Source organism: Corapipo altera, unplaced genomic scaffold (genome assembly GCF_003945725.1).
Source record: "Corapipo altera isolate COAL_440 unplaced genomic scaffold, ASM394572v1 161, whole genome shotgun sequence".
In the NCBI taxonomy this organism is placed as follows: domain Eukaryota; kingdom Metazoa; phylum Chordata; class Aves; order Passeriformes; family Pipridae; genus Corapipo; species Corapipo altera.
The window spans coordinates 366,462-387,004 of NW_020884979.1; the positions used below are offsets into that span (position 1 = coordinate 366,462).

Below are 20,543 nucleotides of genomic sequence, written 5' to 3' on the forward strand. Positions count from 1 at the left end.
CAGGAGGAAGTTTTCCACACACCACGAGGTTGGACGGGGTTTGGAGCAACCTGGGCTAGTGGGAGGTGTCCCTGCCCATGGCTGAGGGTGGAATGGGATGAGCTTTAAGGTCCCTTCCCCCTCAAACCATTCTGGGATTCTGAACACAGCTATACCCCTAATACAGAGGGGAGCCTCTTGTTACAACTTCTGCTGTAATGACAAGAAAGATCCAGCAAAGGATGTCCACAGATTCGAGTTACCCCTCCTGAAAAAGAAATCAGACCCTGAGGAACTCTGCTCCTCAGCTCTGCTGTGCTGGAAGGACATGGAGCTGCTGGGGCCAGTCCAGAGGAGGCCCCAAGATGATCAGAGGGCTGGAGCAGCTCTGCTGGGAGGAAAGGCTGGGAGAGTTGGGATTGTTCACTCTGGAGAGGAGAAGGCTCCAAGAAGACCTAATTGTGGCCTTCCAGTAGCTGAAGGGGTTGACAAGAAACATGGAGAGAGACTGTTTATAGAGGCCTGGAGTGGCAGGACAAGGGGGAATGGCTTCCCACTGCCAGAGGGCAGGGATAGATGGGATAGTGGGAAGGAAGTATTGGCTGTGAGGTGGGGAGGCCCTGGCCCAGGTTGCCCAGAGAAGCTGTGGCTGCCCCTGGACCCCTGGAAGTGTCCAAGGCCAGGTTGGACGGGGCTTGGAGCAACTTGGGCTAGTGGGAGGTGTCCCTGCCCATGGCAGGGGGTGGGATGAGATGAGCTTTAAATCCCTTCCAACCCAAAGCACTCCCTGACTCCAGGCTGTAGCACTGAGCCACTCCCCAGCAATCCCAGGTAAACACATTTGATTCTGCAAACAACAGTTGCCTTCCCGGGTAAAAACATTAACCAGCACCAAGTCCTGTGTGGGTTTCTAAAGTGATCCTTCCCGGGAAGGCACGGAGAGGTCAGGGCTGTGCTGAGGTGAAGGGGGAACAGGAGCTGCAGGCACAGCAGCACAGGAGGGGATGAACGAGGTCAGTTCATTTAATGAGCTCTTCACATCCAAACCTGTTGCTTTTGAACAGCCACATGCAGTGTTTGTCTGCAGGGTCCAGGAGTCAGCAACAAACCTGCAAGGAGCAAACTGCCAAGCCAAACGTTGGGTTTTTGAGAGTATTCATATAATTACTGTGCTTTCCACTGTCCCCCTAATTGGTGTTTGCAGAGCCGGGCTCCTGCCGTGCTGTCTGTGGAAATACGGGACCTGTGCCAGCAGCAGAAAGGGGAAGTGAATTTAATAAACTAAAACACTGCTGCCACTGCCTTGAATGGCAAATTTGGGAACCGAGCTCAGGTACTGCCACTAGGAGAAAAATGCACTCCCTGGAATCACCAGCTATTCCCATATAGAAACAGGGAATCGTTAAGGATGGAAAAGACCTCCAAGACCACCGAGTTGTGCCTGTGACAGAACACCAACTTGCCCACTAAAGCACGTTCCCAAGTACCATGTCTACTTGTTTTTTGAACGCTTCCAGAGATGGGGACTCCATCACTTCCCTATGGAACCTGTCCCAATGTCTAATCACCCTTTCCATGAAGAAAGTCTTCCCAATATCCAACCTGAGCCTCCCCTGGCACAGCTGGAGGCCGTTCCCTCTCCTCCTGTCCCTTGTTCCCTGGCAGCAGAGCTCGACCCCCCCCAGCTCCCCCCTCCTGTCAGGGACTTGCAGAGCCAGAAGGTCCCCCCTGAGCCTCCTTTTCTCCAGGCTGAGCCCCCCCAGCTCCCTCAGCCGCTCCTGCTGCTCCAGCCCCTTCCCCAGCTCCGTTCCCTTCCCTGCACACGCTCCAGCCCCTCCGGGTCTCTCTGGGGTGAGGGGCCAAAACTGGACACAAGTAACGGCAGAAAACCAGCAGGAGGGAGCTCAGTGTTAACCTTGTTAAGAAGCTCAGCCCCTCAAAACTGCAAGCAAAACATCAACGTTTTTCAAGTGAAAAAAACCACCTACACTGCACTCCCATCCATCCTGCCTCTATTTTAGAGCTCAGCTAGGAAAGACAAACATCCTCCAGATCTACGGCAAGGCAGGTAACAAGGATGTGCTGATGCTTTATGACCCACAAAGTGTCTGTTCTTGAAAAAGGAAGGTCCAAAGCAGCTAATTTGGGTGGCCAGGATACATGTTTTCAGGCTGCAAAAGGCTATTTCCCTTTCATGTCACACTGAACTCTTGCAGTGCACCGATTTTAAGGAGAAACAACTAGTTTTGCATTAGATGTCAGTGGGTGTTTAACTGAAAGGTCTTAGAGGTGCTGTTAGAAAACAGTAGGTCTCAGCAAAGTAAAAAAAGTCAGGAGATTCACTGGAAAAGCTTCATTAAGCAGGAATATAATGTGCTGCTCATTAGGCAACACAAAGCCCGGCAGGCAGAGCTCAGTGCCTGGGAAATGGCATCCCTCTGAATGCCTGGTGCCCACAGGGACTGTGGCAAAGCCCTGGGCAGGCTCAGGTTGGCACTCAGAGCCGCAGGTGCTGTGGCAGTGCTATCATCAATCACAGTCTCGTGGCCCAGCTGTGCCCAGCCTGGGATGTGCCAGTGATGTGCCACCTCCTCCCCCTCGGCACCCTCTAAGCGAAGCCTGGACGCTGTGGCAGCAGCACATCCCACACACAGGAATTCAGGCACCCCACAGCTCCCCCCCTCTGTCACAGAGCGTGTCCAGCTTTGATACAGAGGGAACAGGGCATTAAATCCATGCTTTGCTACAAAAATCTCGGTACTGATGCCCCTCTTTGTGGCAAAGCTAATTTGGAACCTACTGTTTTCCATCTTTCTTTACTGTTTTGTGCTGACTGACAGCAAATATCAGTTGCCAGGTCCCAAAGTGTCCCACCATGAGCCTTGCCCACTTTAATTTTTGCTGCATCATCTGAGAAACCTTCACCTCCTGCCCACCCCTTTTTCCAGATCATTTTTGAAGGCACTGAGGAGCATCACGTTGAGCAGAGATCTCATGAAGGGCAGCACTGACCACAAGGAGAGAAGGGAAGATCCATCCTTCAGGGAACCTGCCACAGATCTCTTTCCTTGGAGATCATAGAATCATGGAATATCCTGAGCTGAAAGGGACCCACAGGGATTGAGTCCAACTCCTGGCCCTGCCCAGGACACCCCAACAATCCCACCCTGTCCCTCAGAGCGTTGCCCAAACCCTCCTGGAGCTCTGGCAGCCTTGGGGCCGTGTCCACTGCCCTGGGGAGCCTGGGCAGTGCCAACCACCCTCTGGGGGAAGAACCTTTCCCTGAGATCCAACCTGACCCTGCCCTGGCACAGCTCCAGCCATTCCCTGGGTGCTGTCACTGTCACAGGGAGCAGAGATGGAGCTGCCCCTCCACTGCCCCTCAGGAGGAGCTGCAGACCCTGGTGAGGTCTGAGCTCAGTCTCCTCCAGGCTGCACAAGCCTCAGCCCCTCCTCGTGTGGCCCCTTCAAACCCTTCCCCCTCCTTGTGTCCTCCTCTGGAATCTCTCTAAGAGCCTCAGATCTTGCTTATATTGTGGCACCCAAAACTGCCCCTGGGACTCAAGCTGAGGAGATATTCAAAATTTAAGAAAGATGGGAGAAAGTGGTCCTCCTGTGGACGTCATCCCTGCTGTGAGCAGCACACTGCAGCCTCCAGAGCTCCCGAGGTCCTTTCCAACCTGCACTATTCTAAGATTAATCCCTAAAGCACCGCTTAGCCAAGGCACACAGAGGGTAATTCAAACCTCCTGCTGTTCCTTTGTTCTCTGCCCTCTCTGCTCCTGTCTCATGCAATGGTTCAGTGGCTCACTGGAGAGTCGTGCTGGTTTGATTTCTGTTCCAAATCTGGGACTCAGTGAGACCTGCTGATCCAGACAGCTCAGGTCCTTCTTTCTGTGCTGCTCTGCCCACAACACAACCCACTGCACTGCCCCAACACCAGTCCTCCCATTAGCCCATGATGTGGCACCGAGCTTGGAGGGACCTTCTGTACTTCAAGGTGCCCAGGCAGAGCTCTGAGTGTCCCCTGGCTGTCCTGCTCAAATGAGATTGCACTTGCTGAAATTGCTCTTTGCATTGTGTCATTTGAAATCTATTAACTTCTGCCCTATCCCTTCCTTTTTTCCCTGAATAAAAAGTTCACAGTGACTTCATTTCTAAAGAATATGTACGAAGAGTTCTCCCGCCCCGTTCCCATTTTGAAACTCCTCTAGAAATTCAAACTGCTGGGAGCACTTTGTGCATCACTTAGGGATGGAAAGATGATCACTTGGTTTGTCACCTCTAACTTTAATCAACTGAGAACCCTTCTTCCACAGCCTGACCAAAATTCTGAATTCTGCCCATTCTCCTGTTGCTGGGAGTCTCCCTGCCCTGATGCTCCACCATAAATCTGAATATATTCCTGTTTCCCTAAGCAGAGTGCCCTGGCCTGCCCAGGCTGCTGCTCCATCCTCATCATCATTCCAGCAGTTCCGCTGGATTTGTTTTCCCTGCTTCACATGTGGCATATCCCCCCTGTCCAGCTTTTCCAGAGGAACAGCTCCATCTTCCCTGTCCTCCTGCCCCAAAGGTCCCACTGCAGCTCAAGCCACTCCTCAGCCAAGCACCACTTACTTTCAACCTGCAAATTTATACCCAAACTTTACTAAGATCTACTAAATTAGGCCCAGAATCAAGCTCTAAATAATTCTTTTTACAATTCTGGGTTTACATGAACTTTGCATTAATCCCCTCTCTCAAATTTCCTTGGGACTGGATGATTAATCCTCTTAAAACAGCTTTAAAAATCAGCAAAGACACAGAGTAAACCACCCCATCCCAAGAACAGTGAATTCACAGCTGTACTGAAGGCACAGAGAAAAATCCCAAGGGCAGGGACACCTTCCACTAGCCCAGGCTGCTCCAAGCCCTGTCCAACCTGGCCTTGGACACTTCCAGGGATGGGGCAGCCACAGCTTCTCTGGACTCATCCTGACCTCATCAACAGGAAAAGAAATTAAGGAGGGGTTTTGGTACAACCTCCATTTCTTATAGTGAAAGTGAAGCCTCCTGACAGGTTACCTGAGTTGGAAATAAAAGGTAAAACATACAATTGCTTATATTCAGGTAGGATATGTGGGTTTTTTCCTGTTTGTTTGGGGGTTTTTCCTAAATAAATCCGTTTCCTGGAGCTCCAGACACAAATGCCTCAGGGTTTGAAAAAACGACTATTTCTTGTTTCAACTGATAGAACATGTTTGGGGGCCAGCTTTTTTCCCAAATCAATACTGTAATACATCTTAGAGCTGGATTAGAACTGTCATACATTGTAAGCCTTCAATCCTCAGCGATACAGGTCCTTACACCAAACAAGATGCTACTGACACATGATGAAAGGCTCAGTAATTAGCTTTTCTTAGCAATTAGAAAATGTTATTAATAGAAAATTGATTAATTCCAGTCTGATCTACTGGAAATCATAAATGCACATTAACAGCTGCTTGTGAAAGCATTAGGCCTCGGGTTTTTACTCCACAGTAAGAAGGTAATGAAGCTCCAATCTCGGCTTTCCTTGTTTTTCTTCAAGTTCTTAACCTTTAAAACTGGATGTGCATTAGAGACAGTTAGAGCAACAAAATTCCCTTCAGAAATTGCTGTGGCTGGGAATCAATTGCAAGGCAATTTGCATGGCAATGCACTATTTCCTGCGGAGAAAAGGAAGACTCGGAGAACTTGGAAACCCAACTCCCCACCATGGCTCTGACAGAGCCTTTGTGTGCACACAGACACGTTTCCTTGTAGAATCCTAGAATATCCTGAGCTGGAAGAGATTATCCAGTCCAATCCCTGGCCCTGCACAGACACCCCAACAATCCCACCCTGTCCCTCAGAGCATTGCCCAAACCCTCCTGGAGCTCTGGCAGCCTTGGGGCTGTGCCCACTGCCCTGGGGAGCCTGGGCAGTGCCAACCACCCTCTGGGGGAACAACCTTTTCCTGAGATCCAACCTGAGCCTGCCCTGACACAGCTCCAGCCATTCCCTGGGTGCTGTCGCTGTCACAGGGAGCAGAGATGGAGCTGCCCCTCGGGAGGAGCTGCAGCCCCCGGTGAGCTCTGCCCTCAGTCTCCTCCAGCTGAACACACCCAGTGCCCTCAGCTGCTCCTCATGTGGCCCTTCCAGGCCCTTCGCCCTCGTGTCCCTCCTTTGGAAATCTCCAGTGGCTCAATATCTCCCTTCCATTGTGTCCCCCCAAACTGCCCCAATGTTGAGGTGAGGTCACCCCAGGGCAGAGCAGAGCGGGACAATCCCCTCCCTGATCCCCCCAGGACAGGGTTGGCCCTCCTGGCTGCCAGGGCACCGCTGACTCAGAGCCAAGTTGCCATCGACCAGGACCTGCTGAAAAAACCTGCTCTTCCTTACTACAGTTCTTCCAAATATTCACCTCGAGGGACATTTGGCTCTACTTTCACAGCACATCCAACAAAAATGTCAGGACACCTTTCCAGGAAACCTGTGCCTGGCAATGTGAGGCTGTGTCCGGTGTGGAGCTGGAGCACCTCTGGAGCTGCCAACACCATCTCTCAGCCAGTTGCACCTGCACAGGCTGCTATTGCAGCTCCCAGTCGCCAGCGACACTTCCAGGCTCATCCAGCACACATTTCTCCTACGTTGCTGGTAATGTTCCCAAGGGTACAAACAAAGCCTTCTGGCTCCGTGTATCTGGGGAGATTTCCAGCTAAGTTAAGGGAATTGCTTTAATGAGCTCCGGAGGTGATGACACGAGGCCAACCGGGAGGCTGTTCGCAATTTGTGGGGCAGATCTTCACGAATATTTTGGACAACTGAACTGAAGGCGGGCAGTAACAGCACTGCAAACCTTGTCTTGGACCAGCCATGGAGCTCCTCATGTGGGAAGGAATATCAGGTCTAGATTCCACCCCTATGGACTAACACTGTGGCCACCCCACAGAAAGTCAGGGCAAAACCAGACAACGGAAGCACAAGGGCCCACTAGGACACTCCACATGCTCCATTTTCTTTCCCATGCCAAGAGACCAGGGCAAGGGAGCACTCCCGGCTTCAGCAGCTCCATGGAGCAGAGACAGAAAGGTAAAATTCCTGCAGCAAGCCTGCCCATGATCCCTGGGGACCTGCCTACGGGAGGACCTCGTGACAGAGCCGACTTCATGACAATCCATATTCATGGCAACAGAAACCGGAATCCACATAAACAGGCTTCTCCTGGGACACTCCTACCAAGTGTGCATTAATAAGCCTGCGAAAGTTTATCATTCAAATAACCAGATGTGTTCCAAGGGACGCTCCCTATAAAGGTTTCAAGTATTTATTCAATTAGACATGCTTATGTTCGAGCCATTTGCCATTAGTTTTGTCTTAAGCTTATTCCAAAGAAAGGTCGTTCAACACTCATTGCTCACTTCCCACCAACGTTCCTGCAGCATTCCCAGGCATGTCTCACACTTGAGAACCTCTCTGTTTTCCCTCGGATGGATCTATCTAGGGCAGCCTAAAGTATCCTTAAGGAACACCACGCACATTCATGCAACTGAACTCGATGCAAGAACCCAAATGCTCTACTAAAACACCTACACGAGTTCGCAGCTTGGTGTTCCCTCACACAGCACTGAAAGAGCAGTGAGCACAAAACACATTAAACTCCACGGACAGAATTCCAGATGGACCAAGTGAGGCTTGTCCAACATGAGGTTTGAGCTGGGACAGGCTTCACCAAGCACTCAGAGTATTTAGTCCTTCTGGATGTATCCTGAAAGACAACCTAGTCATACACATCAGATCAGAGCATCAAAAGCCTCCAAGACTTGAGTCAACCCAGAGTTGAAAACCAAGATCAATCCAACTTCAAACATTTCAAAAAGGAATCAGCTTGTGTTTTGCTGACCATCCCCTAAACAGCCCAGTGAGCCAGCACTAATAGCAAAAGGAAACCACAGTCCCCAGGCAAGGAAGGATTCACAGGTTTTCTGGGCATTAGCAGCTGAGACAAACCCCGGGAGGTGCTGCCTAAACACCCCTGAAGATGATTGGCACCACGAACACTTCTTAAAAAGTCCCCCACGCTCTCAAACCATTTGTGCATTTTTCAAACGCTGACCTCGAGCCTTCATCTCCAAGAGATGTAAATACAAACATGTTCCTAGGGACTAATTTTAACCAGAGTTCGCCCAACAGAGGAGGAGCTGAGCTGCAGCATTTAATACCCCTGCTCACTTTGCACTTGCTTCCAGCAAACTGCCTGCGTGAAATTCATATCCTGTTTAATATCTGCAAATCCCTAAGCAGTCCAAGGTCAGGTCATTGCTTCTGCTTCTTGTTTTTCAGGGACTAGAAGGGAAATTAAGGATTTCACGTGTGCAAGTTCCACTCTGCTCCGTGGATGGGCACATGGAGGATGCCAGGGAAAGGCCGCCAGGTTTGCCACAGGGACAGGGAATTCACGAGAGGAAATCTAAATCAGATCTAAACACCTCGGAGTTTCCCTGCCTCCACAGGTTTATACCTTAACCAGTGTTTCAGGCCGCAGGTGAGCAGAGGGATGGCACTGAGAAGCCCACAAGGATTTGCTCTATTCCCCTGGGATTACACAGCAAAGGACACCCACAGCAACTGAAAACTGTACTGCATCTGTTCTGCTCTCCCAGTTAACATTTGGAATTCATTACACTTCCAAGAGCCATCCCCTAAACCAAAACTAAGCCAAGGCAGGTGACATCCCACCCCTGGAAGTGTCCAAGGCCAGGTTGGACAGGGCTTGGAGCAACCTGGGATAGTGGAAGGTGTCCCTACCCACGGCAGGGGGTGGAACTGGATGGGCTTTAAGGTCCCTTTCCCACGCAAACCACTCCTTGATTCTGTGACCATCATGTACTTACAGGGACCACAGCAGAGCAGGAGCCAATGTGCTGTTTGCTGCTCTCGGTGCTTTTTAAAGATTAGAAACAGAAGTGGCCACATCTTCACACCCAGAGTCAACTCCCGTGTGCAATTCTCCTACCCAGCTCTACAATATCCTGAGTTCTAGTAAAGTTTTTAGAGGAAGGAAAAACATGTGTGTAATTGGCTTATAAGGTCCCTGTGGGGTTAAGAAGAAGATGGGAAAAACCAAGAAATTCATGCCTTAGTGTGGAAGTAATTTTCATGCTCCACTTTTTCAGCTGTGGAATATTTCTTTTGGAAAACAGTCACTTACAAGTAAACTCTGGGGGAATTTTTTTTTTCTGCCCTTACAACAATAAATATTTCCTGTGAATTATTGTTCTGAAAATCTCAACCGGTTTAGAGGTTCAGTTTCATCCAGATAAGCATCCAGGAGCTCAAGTGTGTATCAAGGCTCCTTTGATCTCCACACCAGACTGGAAATCCTAGGAGAAAAAGCTCTCTTGCAAGATTGCCGCTATTCCTAAATTTTTGCCAAGGTAGAAATAGTTTATTCCTTCAGTGTTTTTACTTCCAGCTTGGCTGCAAACGAGACGTACGAACAGTTTAAAGGGAGGAATTCAACTAAGAGATCAGCTTGGATATACATGAATACACAGGGAAAACTCAGGAGGCCTGAGGCTTTCTGGAGTCTCTCAGAATTAAAAACTGGTGTGGGTTTATCAAAAATTTGAGGTGGTGGGCATTGAACAACGTAGCCATTGTTTGCATTGGACTGATCTTACTGCAAAAGCTGGCAAAAAATAGGGTTTAGAGATTTTTCTCAGTCCAGAGGCTGGTGACCTTGGAGAGACTCACATCAGACCAAACAGGAGTGATAACTAAATATTTGATATTAAGCCCAGAGCCACCCTCAGGTCCTTTAACCCCGGCCACAGTGGGCTAAGCCAAGATGTTGTTCATCAGCCTTTTCCTACCCCTTGCAGAAAAGGCCTGGAAATGACAGAAACCTTCCCTGCTGCACAGTTTGTGCTGCCAGGTTTCCACCTCCCCCTCCCAACGTGTGCTCCCGGTAACGAGCAACAGTGCAAAGGACCTGCTCGTTCTTCACTGCAGCAACAAACCCTCTCAAAGTAATGAAAGGGGAGAGCAGGGACCCAAATGTCATGTTTTATTAATGTCACCCCCCGGCCTCGGAAGGCCAGATACACACTCTGAGTTGCAGGACTGAGGGTTTCTTAACAATGGAGAAGCTCCATCCATTTCAAAGCACAGAGGAAATTTGTATCAAGTCCTGTTCTCCAGGAAGGAAGAGGGAAGGCAATCCAATTATCTCCCCAGACAGGAGGAGGAGCTTTGTGTGAGTAACCAGCACCTCTGGACAGATGAGGGTATAAGGCACCAGCCAACGTTGGGTCCTGCTCATTTTACATGCTGGTGCACATCCCACACAGCTCAAACAATGTACTGCACTGGAGACACCAGCAACACCAACACAGGGTGTCTGACAGCTGGGAGAGCTGGGGGTCTTCAGCCTGGAGAAAAGGTGGCTCTGGGAAGACCTTGGAGCCCCTTCCAGAGCTGAGAAGCAGTTTATAAAACAGAGGGAGAGGAACTTTTTATATGTTCAGACAGCGACAGCACACAGGGAAATGGCTTCCCACTGAAAGGGGAAATTTAGGGCAGATAGTAAGAAATCCTTCCCTGTGAGGGTGGGGAGGCCCTGGCCCAGGTTGCCCAGAGAAGCTGTGGCTGCCCCTGGATCCCTGGAAGTGTCCAAGGCCAGGTTGGACAGGGCTTGGAGCAACCTGGGCTAGTGGGAGATGTCCCTGCCCATGGAAGGGGTGAGGGGAATGAGATGATCCTTAATGTCCCTTCCAACCCAAATTACTCTGGAATTCTGTGACTCTATAGTATGTGATTCAGCACTGTGATTTGCACCAGATAATACCACAATCATCAGGTGTATCCTGAATGAGGAAACCCAAACCCAGCCTTGCCAGAAAACCACCTTCTCAGTGCTGCCTTGCAGGAATAGGAAACGGCAACATAAAGGGTTGATTTTAGATCTATTAAAAAACACATTTTTTATCATTTTCTACTATTATATACTGACTGTGGGCCAACACATGGTAAATGAAGGACATCTCAGCCGGTGGGTGTTATTGGGTGCCCCGCAGCAATGGCCTGGATACACCTCCTCACAGACACAGCCACCAGGTACCCAAACCTGCCAGATTAATTCATAAACTATTATCCCCACCATTTTTCTTCAGTGAGAGCGCACTGTCCTTCTTTCAGGCTTCTGGAAAAGTTCACGATTAAAAAATTATTACTAATATTTTCGCTATTTAAACTGCCTGGTTGAAGCCGACAGCAGACACGCTGGGATCCCCTCAGGGAGCTGTGACCAGCCCGGGACCCCTCAGAGAAGAGGCCTGTAATGGTGCCTGTGACACAAAATGGCGCCCAGTGGGTTCCCCCCCCTCAAGCCGCCATTTTGTGAAGCGGGAGGCACTGAGCCCCAAAACGAGCATTTTAGGGGCCTCCTGCCAAACTCTGAAGACTTTTTGTTTATTATTTAGATAAAATAATCCCATTAGAGATGTATAAACACTGTTCCTTCAAGAGCTCAATGATTTAACAAAGCCCTCGTCGCTTTGAAATGGCTTTTTTGTTCTGCTGTTGACAGCTGGATTTTGCCTCATCTTTGGTGAACTCTATGACTGAACGGTGGGCCAGAAGGAGAAAAAAACCCCTAACTCACCTTGTTTTTTTGGTGTGTCTGAGGCTGCCCGCTGGCGTTGGTACTCATAACACAGAGCAGAGGGACAGCGTCATTTCCCTCCCTCCATTTCAAGCTCTTATTTCAAACCTTCTTAATCACCAAAAATCCTGCTGTCCCACATTCCCTGAGGCTGGAAGCACTTCAGCCAATCTAGAAATCTCTTTGGCTGCCCAGAATGTTTAATGAGAAAGGAGCAGAAAACCACAGCAATAACCTGCAGGAGCCCACAAAGCCATGACCAGACCAGGATGGACCTTCTCCCACCTGAGGGTCTCTGTCCTCCACTGCCACTGATGAGGGATAGCAGCAAAACAAACTGTTCTGCAACTTGGGCTTAATGTCTTGAGGTTTAATGCCCACAGCCAGTCATTAAATAACAACTTTGGAGGTTGAGATCTTGAGGCAAAAATCCCGTCCTTGGAGGAATGTCCGACCCCCCTGAGCTACAACCCAGGAACTCACGGGGGAGAAGAGATGGAGGACAGCCCTGCCCCCAGCAAGGCTCAGCATCTCTGTGTTCAATAGGGGGCCCACGCTCATAAAATACACTTCTGGGAACAATTTAGCAAGCTTTAGACTTCAAAAAGTAAATGGTTTTTGCAAGTCCGGTGATTTCTGAATTCCTGCTCGTTTTTCAAGAAAAAAAATGCAGAAATGCTTTATGTTTACAGGTCAAAATATTAAAAATAAGTGCAAAGAATCATAGAATCACCAGTGTTGTAAAAGACCTCCAAGATCATCAAGTCCAGTCATCAACACAGCACCACCACTGTGTTCACCACTAAAAGCAAGTGCCACATCCACATGGGTTCTGAACACTTCCAGGGATGACAAGTCCACCACTTCCCTGGGAAGTTTGAAGCTACTAGGGGAATAAATATGCCCATCTAGTTTCATTCATCTAAATATTGTTTACGTACTTGAAATACATCAGGAATTTTGAGCGAGTGTAGTAACTTGAGAAGGAGGTTTAGTGCTCACACTTCTTTTAGTGCCATTTGCTCTACATCTGCCTATCAAAACTTAAAGGATATAGCAGCCAAGATGTGCAGAAGCCTTTTGTTTAGTTAGCTTGAAAGGGGATTTGATGCAGCGGCATAATATTTCAGTTATGAAGGTTATTGGCTTCTTAGCACAAAGAAAAATCCAGAAATTATATGACCTTCCTGCCTCTCTATGGCCCTTATGCCTAATGCTTGCAGGATTTATTAATCACCTTGGGGCAATTTAAAGAACATAAACTAAATCCAAGTGTAGCGTTTACCTGATGCCTATTTCTGGGTGGTTTAGATTTGGTATTTATTTCATTTAAGTTGTGACTAATTGCTAAGATGTTACACCAGCACATCCAATCTTTGTGTACAGAGAGGTATTTTCAGCTCTTCTCCGGCTGTGGCTCTTCTTGCATAGCCTGAATTTTGCAGTCCAGGATTGCAGCAAAATGTTCAAAGCAAAGGAAAAAAAATTTCACCTTCCTGGCAAATCACGGGAAATAATCCCAGCAACATGTAAACTACACAAATGATCCATCCTTTTCTTGCTTATAAGGCTCACTGGCATTTGGGAAGTTGGAAATCCAAGGGGAAGCTGAATTTGATTTTCATTAAGAGCTGCTGGTGCTGTCCACACAGATCTTTCTGACTATTGATCTGTTGTTTATATCTCCAGTGAAGTCTGTAGTAACTTAAGGGCTCCTCACTACCACCAGCAGAATGGGAATGTCTGATGTGACACTTAACCAATACTCACATTTCTCTCTGTACAATTGAAAAGGATTTCAAATTGCTTTCCCCCCCCCCCCCTGGCATACCAAACACTGCTTTAAGTCCTTCTATTTGTCACCCAGAGAAGCTGTGGCTGCCCCATCCCTGCAAGTGTTCAGCCCCAGGTTGGACGGGCCTTGGAGCAGCCTGGTCTAGTGGAAAAGTGTCCCTGCCCACGGCAGGGGGTGGAACAAGACGGTGTTTAAGGGCCCTTACAAACCATTCTATGATTCTGTTGTGGTTAGAGTAACACAATTCTTTTTACTTCAGTACAGTTCCTACAGCTCTGGACCAAACCCAAAACTTCATCTAATCTGCACTTTTAGACTTATTAACCTATTCAACTGCTTAGTCTTATAAGCAGGACTTCTGCTGGTATCAAAGGGCATGTTCTGAATGGAAAAGTTCCACGTTTGACAAAAAAATCACTTCTCCATTGCAGATGAAATTCAGTTTTCCTGTCTCAGCAAGCACACAGTGAGGGCTGAAGACCGTGGTGGCAGCACTGGTTTAACCCACTCACAGCATGGATGCCCAAAGCACAAGTATTCTCCATATCAGATGGTAGATCAGCAGCAGGTCTAAGGTCCAAAGCAAAACTAGCCCTTTTGTCCCAAATCTAACAGCTTTCCCACATCCAAACGAGGGCTACAAAGAGGGTGAAGGATCTAGAGGGAAAGCAGCTGAGGTCTCTTGGTATGTTCAGCAGGAGAAGAGGAGAATGAGGGCAGACTTCACCAGGGTCTGTAGCTCCTCCTGAGGGGCAGAGGAGGGGCAGCTCCATCTCTACTCTGTGACCAGGGACAGGACCCAGGGAACAGCTGGAGCTGTGCCAGGGCAGGGTCAGGTTGGATCTCAGGGAAAGGTTCTTCTCCCAGGCTGGTTGGGCACTGACCAGGCTCCCCAGGGCAGTGGGCACAGCCCCAAGGCTGCCAGAGCTCCTGGAGGGTTTGGACAATGCTCTGAGGGACAGGATGGGGATTGCTGTGGTGTCTGTGCAGGGCCAGGAGTCGGACTGGATGATCCTTGTGGATCACTTCCAGCTCAGGGTATTCTATGATGTCCTCCAACCAACATGACCAAATCCCTCCTACTGCTCTGAGAATTACCATCCTAAAGGCAGGAATAGAAATGTCTTGGGTCCTGAGAAGAAAGAAGGGCAGCGTGGGGAGCAGCCTCATTCAGAGCCCCATCCTCGCCCTGCTGCGGAGGTGGCAGAACAGGGCAACAATCCTTTGAAATCTCTTGGATTTGGAGCCTGTCAGACAGGAGCACTGCTGGAAAAAACTATTTGAAACGTTGGCTTTAATAGGTGAAACAGATGCCAGCTTGCCTAAAAATGCAAATGAAACTCGTCTCTGGATTTCACAGGGACCTGCTTCAGCTCTGTTGAAAGACTTAGATATCAAGTCTACTTTCTTTATGAGCTCCAGCCCCGTGTCTACTCCCCAACCATGGCTGGAGCATGGTTGATACTGCCGGGACAAAGGGACAGCAAAACACCGGCATTTATCCATCAGAAAATGCACCTGGCCCGCAGAGAAGGCACAGCCCTGGGAAATACTGCACCCTAGATGGATTTTACAGTCCAGAGGGGTCACGCTGTCTGGAATACTACAAAAACATATTTCATCTTCTGGGAGCTGATGAACACGGAATATAAAGCACCTCTGCGGATTTTCAATTCAGAAATAGAGTTGGAAGCTTATAAATCGCTCTGGCGGCAGCATCCGCCGCTTAAATCTTTATAAGCCAGAAGCTGATCTGGAGCTTTCACAAAACAAAGGACCTTGTCTTGCATAAAACCATCTTGGGCCAAACACCATCTTGGTTGCGGTGGCAGAGTCTCACTGACCCAGCAGGTGAACTAGTTTGGCAACGTGGCAAATTTAAAAGCTCTCACCAATGAGAGTAGAAGATGTCACAGATCTCACTAATTTCAAAGATTCCAAACAGATCCCAGGCGTCTCCAGTACCTAAAGGGGGCTTACAAGAGGGCTGGAGAGGGAATTTTCACAAGGACAAGGGGGAATGGCCTTAAGATGAAGGAGGGCACGTTTAGATCAGATACTGGGAAGGAATTCTTCCCTGTCAGGGTGGTGAGGCCTTGCCACAGGTTGCCCAGAGGAGCTGTGGCTGCCCCCTGTGTTCCAGCTTGGACAGAGCTTGGAGCAATCTGGACCTATGAAGGGTGTCCCTGCCCATGGCAGGGAGCGGAACAAGACAAACTTCAAGGTCCTTTCCAACCTAAACCACTCCATGACTCCTTGATTCTATGTTATTAGGAAGCTCTAAAGCCTCACAAAAAAAGTTCAGGAAGGCTCCTGAAAGGATTCTCCTGGAGAATAAAACGCAGTGCCAAGCGTTTCCCATGGTGTGTGTCATATCATGGCAATCACGCCAACAGAAAAGGGAATCTCCACTTCTAAAAGCTCCAATCAGGAGCACCTGCTACAATTCCATGAAAATTAAACATTGTGCCAGCAGTCCTTGACACTGCAAACCTCAGACTTCCTATAATGTCCTGGAACCTATGGAGCGGTCCTGCCTGAACAAGCCTCACCAGTGGGTCAGACCCCAGCTATGAGCAACAGGATCCCCTCCTGTCTCCAGCTCTCAGACGCATCCACCAGCCCAGGTCAGACAGAGCAGCCCAGGCATGTTCTACAGTCTTCCTGGCTTTAGAATCCCAGAATGGTTTGGGTTGGAAGGGACCTTAAAGCTCATCTCCTTCCACCCACTGCCATGGGCAGGGACACCTTCCACTAGCTCAGGTTGGCCTTGGACACTTCCAGGGATCCAGGGGCAGCCACAGCTTCTCTGGGCAACCTGTGCCAGGGCCTCCCCACCCTCCCAGGGAACAATTCCTTCCCACTATCCCATCTAACCCTGCCCTCTGGCAGTGGGAAGCCATTCCTCCTTGTCCCATCATTATGCCCCCATGTAAAAAGTCCATCTCCTTTCACCTCATGAAATCTCATTAGTGACCCTCAACTGCTTTGTTGTAGGTGAAAGAAAAGATGATATATTTAAAATATGAATAAAGATATATCGCCTCCTCCAGGTCATGCTCCTGATAAATGCAACCATAAGGGAAATGCAAGCACAACAAGCATCACAACAAATAAACAACACGCTAATTAACGCTCCTCGTAGGGAAACACTGAGTCATCACAACCTGTCCTCCCACCCCCACGAGAAACAGTGGGAAACCAGTAGGAGAATCTCATCCAGAGAAACAGGGGGCTTGGATGGAAAACTGCACTATGACTGTGGCCCACAAAAGAAGAGGAGTCTCGAGAAGTCCTCGTTGGTTCACAGAAAGCTACGGGTGAAGGAACGACCACAGTGATACCCAGAAAAGAGGTGGGAAAGACCTGACAGAGCTGCCAAGTGGAGAACTCTTTGAAGACAAAGAGGTCAGGCATCAGGAAGGCACCAGCACCCGACCATATCCCAGAGAAATCCACACTGTATGTTGAAGGCATCACACACCTTCTCACCCCACTTAGCCCAAGAGGCTGCAGGCAGCCAGGAGCACTAGAGGCTACAAATCCCAGACAGAAACACAACGCCTGGTTGTAAGAAAAGGAATGATTTTGATTAAAAAAAAAAAAAAAAAAGTGTCTTTTCTTCATTCAGAATGCATAAAGTGCCTGGGTAAACCCATAAAAATGCCGAGAGTCTTCTTACCTACCCCAAAGCTCTACTGCAATTATGTACCTTGTGTTTAATCAAATGTAGTGTTTTAAATATGAACTTCATTTAGCTGGTTTAGTAACAAAGTCTGAAGTTAATCACTATGGGCAACTAACCCTCTGCCATCAAAAAAATAAGGAATTGACCCATTATGCCTCCAGAAAAGCAGTTAATTGCTTAAAATACGCAGGCTGATGTTTAGGAACAGCTTGAATTTTTTCCATCTGCAATGAAAACCATCTGTTCTGCATGATGGATTTCATGACTTTTCAGGTCCATTTCTAAATTGAAATGGATGTTTTAATGATGAAAAATGGGGAGAAGTGATGAATACTTCATTAAAACACATTATTCCCCTGTCAAATTTCTATTCTCCTGACTGTAAGCAAAAATAATGTCTGAGCAGAGCTAATGTCTTGGGTTATCAGGACTGCAGATGCCTCTTGGCATTTGGTTGAACAAATAAGCTATTTCATCAACCTGCAAACAAAAATGATTCAATAAATTGGAATTTCTTTCCCTTCTAATGAAAACCAGAGTTTTCAAAGTCTTTCAATTACCTCCACGGAATGCAAAAGGCACCGAAGAGACGCCTTTTCTTCCCTGTTTGCTTTGCACCGTTCCTACAACCGAGAAAAGGCACGTTAAAAACGTCAGCAGGCTCACAGGAGGGACTCATCCAGCCCTCCCCTCTGCAAACTGTATTTAATTATTTCAATAAGACAGGAGGATATAATTTCCTACCAACGCAGGCACACGATGAGGAATCAGGAGACTGGAGGGGAAACATTCGTGTCTATCACCCAAATAAACACGACCTGGTTTTCTGTAACGTTTCTCAGTATATTTGCCAATTACCACGTATTTTTGGACCGAAGGAAGTGTTTGCTCAAGCGCAGAGAAATGATAACATAAATATCCAAACAGGGCTTTCTTTTGTGCTCAGGCAATTTATTAAACCAACAAGACGTGCCATGAAATTGGAAATAAAAAAAAAAAAAATAAGCTGGAAGAGAGTGACCGTATTAGAATTCAGAATAAAATACCAAAAGCCTTCAAAAGCATCAAGCAGCTGAAAAAAACATGCAAGTCCCAAGGTGCTCTGCTGTCCCACTGGACTGGGCTCACCAGGCTCTGCTTCTGCCAAGACTTTCCAAATTAACATCTGACTTTCACGTTGTGTCACCTCCTGAATGCACCAGGAGACTTAAAAACATCTGAGAGTGAAAGGGTGCCCTCGATAACCGATCCCCTTTTCAGACATGGAAAGGATCAACAGACATTTATAAAAGCCTGAGCCTGTTTACGGAGCTTGATGTTTCCTATCAGAACAATTTTTTATTAAGGATTCCCAATTAAATAAAAGCCAAATCCAAAATGCTACCTCAAAGCTAATCCCTGAAAATAACATGCCAAAACACATGGAAAAAACACTGGAAAACTCCAAGCAACAGGTGAAGTCTACACAACCTCTTGGTATAGATTTCCCCATCCTCAGGTGGGCTTTGACACGAATACTCTTGTCTAAATCTTCCTCTTGCTCTCAGAAAAAAAATCAGAGTCATGGGGACACCCAAGAAAATTAAAGCAAAGTAACTTTAGACATAAAGATGTGGGACACAAATCCTTCCCCCATGTTTAGGGAACAGTCCAATGTTTGGAGTCGTTCCCAAATGAGCCCAGAAGAGCTCCATGAAGAAAGTTTATGTAACCAAATAAGTTATTAAACCAAATAGGTTCTTTAACCAAATGAAATAAAAACTACTCTGCTACACCCCAATACTGAACTGAAAATCGTGTCCTTTTATTACACTGGAGTAGTAAATATACCTGATTGAATCAGGCAAACCTCAGCTTGTCCACAGGCACAGAGGGATTCCTGGATTCCTCCACATTCATCTGGACAGGGCACGGGGAAGGAAAGGATGACAGTGGGGACGCTGAGCAATCGATACGTAATGAAGTAGCTTTACAGTAATAATGTTTTCCTCTCTCAGGGCCTGTTTCTTATCTTCATAATTGATTTTGCACCGAAGTTTTGAGGTTGCAGAAGCAGCCTCAAAAATCCCTGCTCCAAAAACCAGCCAGTTTATTCCTCTTCTGCCTTCTCCCAGGTGGGAAGACATTCCACTGCTAGTGCTGCTCAGGTGCTGAGCTGGGATTTTAATCAGCCACTGTGGTTTTTCCTCTGTTTCTACAACATAAGACTTTACAAACGAGTTCTCTCTGCTCATGGAGCTGTGTCAGGGCAGGGTCAGGGTGGATCTCAGGGAAAGGTTCTTCCCCCAGAGGGTGGTTGGGCACTGACCAGGCTCCCCAGGGCACTGGGCACAGCCCCAAGGCTGCCAGAGCTCCAGGAGTGTTTGGACAACGCTCTGAGGGCCAGGGTGGGATTGCTGGGGTGTCCTGGGCAGGGCCAGAAGTTGGACTGGATGATCCTTGGGGGTCCCTTCCCACTCTGTGTTACTGCTCACACCCTTAGCTCAAGTTTGACAGTGTCATCAGCACCCCTGCTGCCCAAAAAAACCCACACAGTACATTTATCTCAAAAATACCCCATTTCACCCATCCAGAAAGGGGAGGTTCTGAGGGGATTACATCAAAAGCACTGAAAATCCTTTCCTGGCACTCGTGGCAAGCCTGTAGGTGAGTGCCAAAGGCGAGGAGCAGTGAGTGCTCCCCGCGAGCGGAGCCACCGGGCGCCTCTGACACCAGGCCTGGCACCAACATGAAACACAGCTCTGCTGGCTCCAGGAGCTGCCAGAGACAGTATCAATTCAGCTTTTGATGCAGATAGAAAAGTGCTTTGGGTAAAACATCTGCCTGTCATTAATTTTCCTCAGCAGCACCAAAGCCAGGCCCGTCCTGCGGGCAACCCCGGGACGTGTGTCTTATTCACGGCAGAGCAGCCATTTCATGGAGTAACTGCTGTGTTGCTCTTGGATCCAGACCTGAAACTTTTCTACCATAGTTTAAAAACACCATTTGGAGCCAAAGGGGATACGAGGATTTTCGGTTTGGGTTTATTTTCCTTTCCGTGAGTATATTCCATATATAGTCCTCCTCCTAAACTCAGAGCTCTTCCATATGTAATATAAGAAGGAAGGCAAGATTTAGAAACACACCAGATAGCTCTGAGAACTAAGAACAAAGGAATTCAATGGGATAAATGTAAAGCACATCAAAATCTACCCTTTCTTTAAAAAAAAAAAATAAAAGAAATCAAGAATAAAATATTAACTACGAAACAGTTTGCTTAAAATATATATTTTTAACCCAAGAAATCTGCAAGTAGAAGTTGTTATTCAACCTATTCTCTCAGTTTAAAGAGCTGCATAGCCAAAGACCTCACGTGGATCAGATTTTGAAGTGCCCTTTCCACAGGGATGCCTGCCAAAATTTTTCTTGATTCACGT

General features: G+C 47.9%; 1 protein-coding gene across 6 annotated transcripts in view; it reads right to left on the reverse strand.

Moving 5' to 3' along the window:
- The window catches only part of PRKG1 (protein kinase cGMP-dependent 1), a 395,239-nt gene that overhangs the window by 274,201 nt on the left and 100,495 nt on the right, over nucleotides 1-20,543 (reverse strand). The window contains exon 1 of one of the 6 annotated variants that reach the window (XM_027665608.1): nucleotides 11,645-12,114. The exons of the other annotated variants lie outside the window; for them this stretch is intronic. The gene's annotated coding sequence lies outside the window, so the exon portion shown is untranslated. Of the gene's footprint in view, nucleotides 1-11,644; nucleotides 12,115-20,543 lie in introns of those variants that run through there. 6 annotated transcript variants of the gene reach the window in all.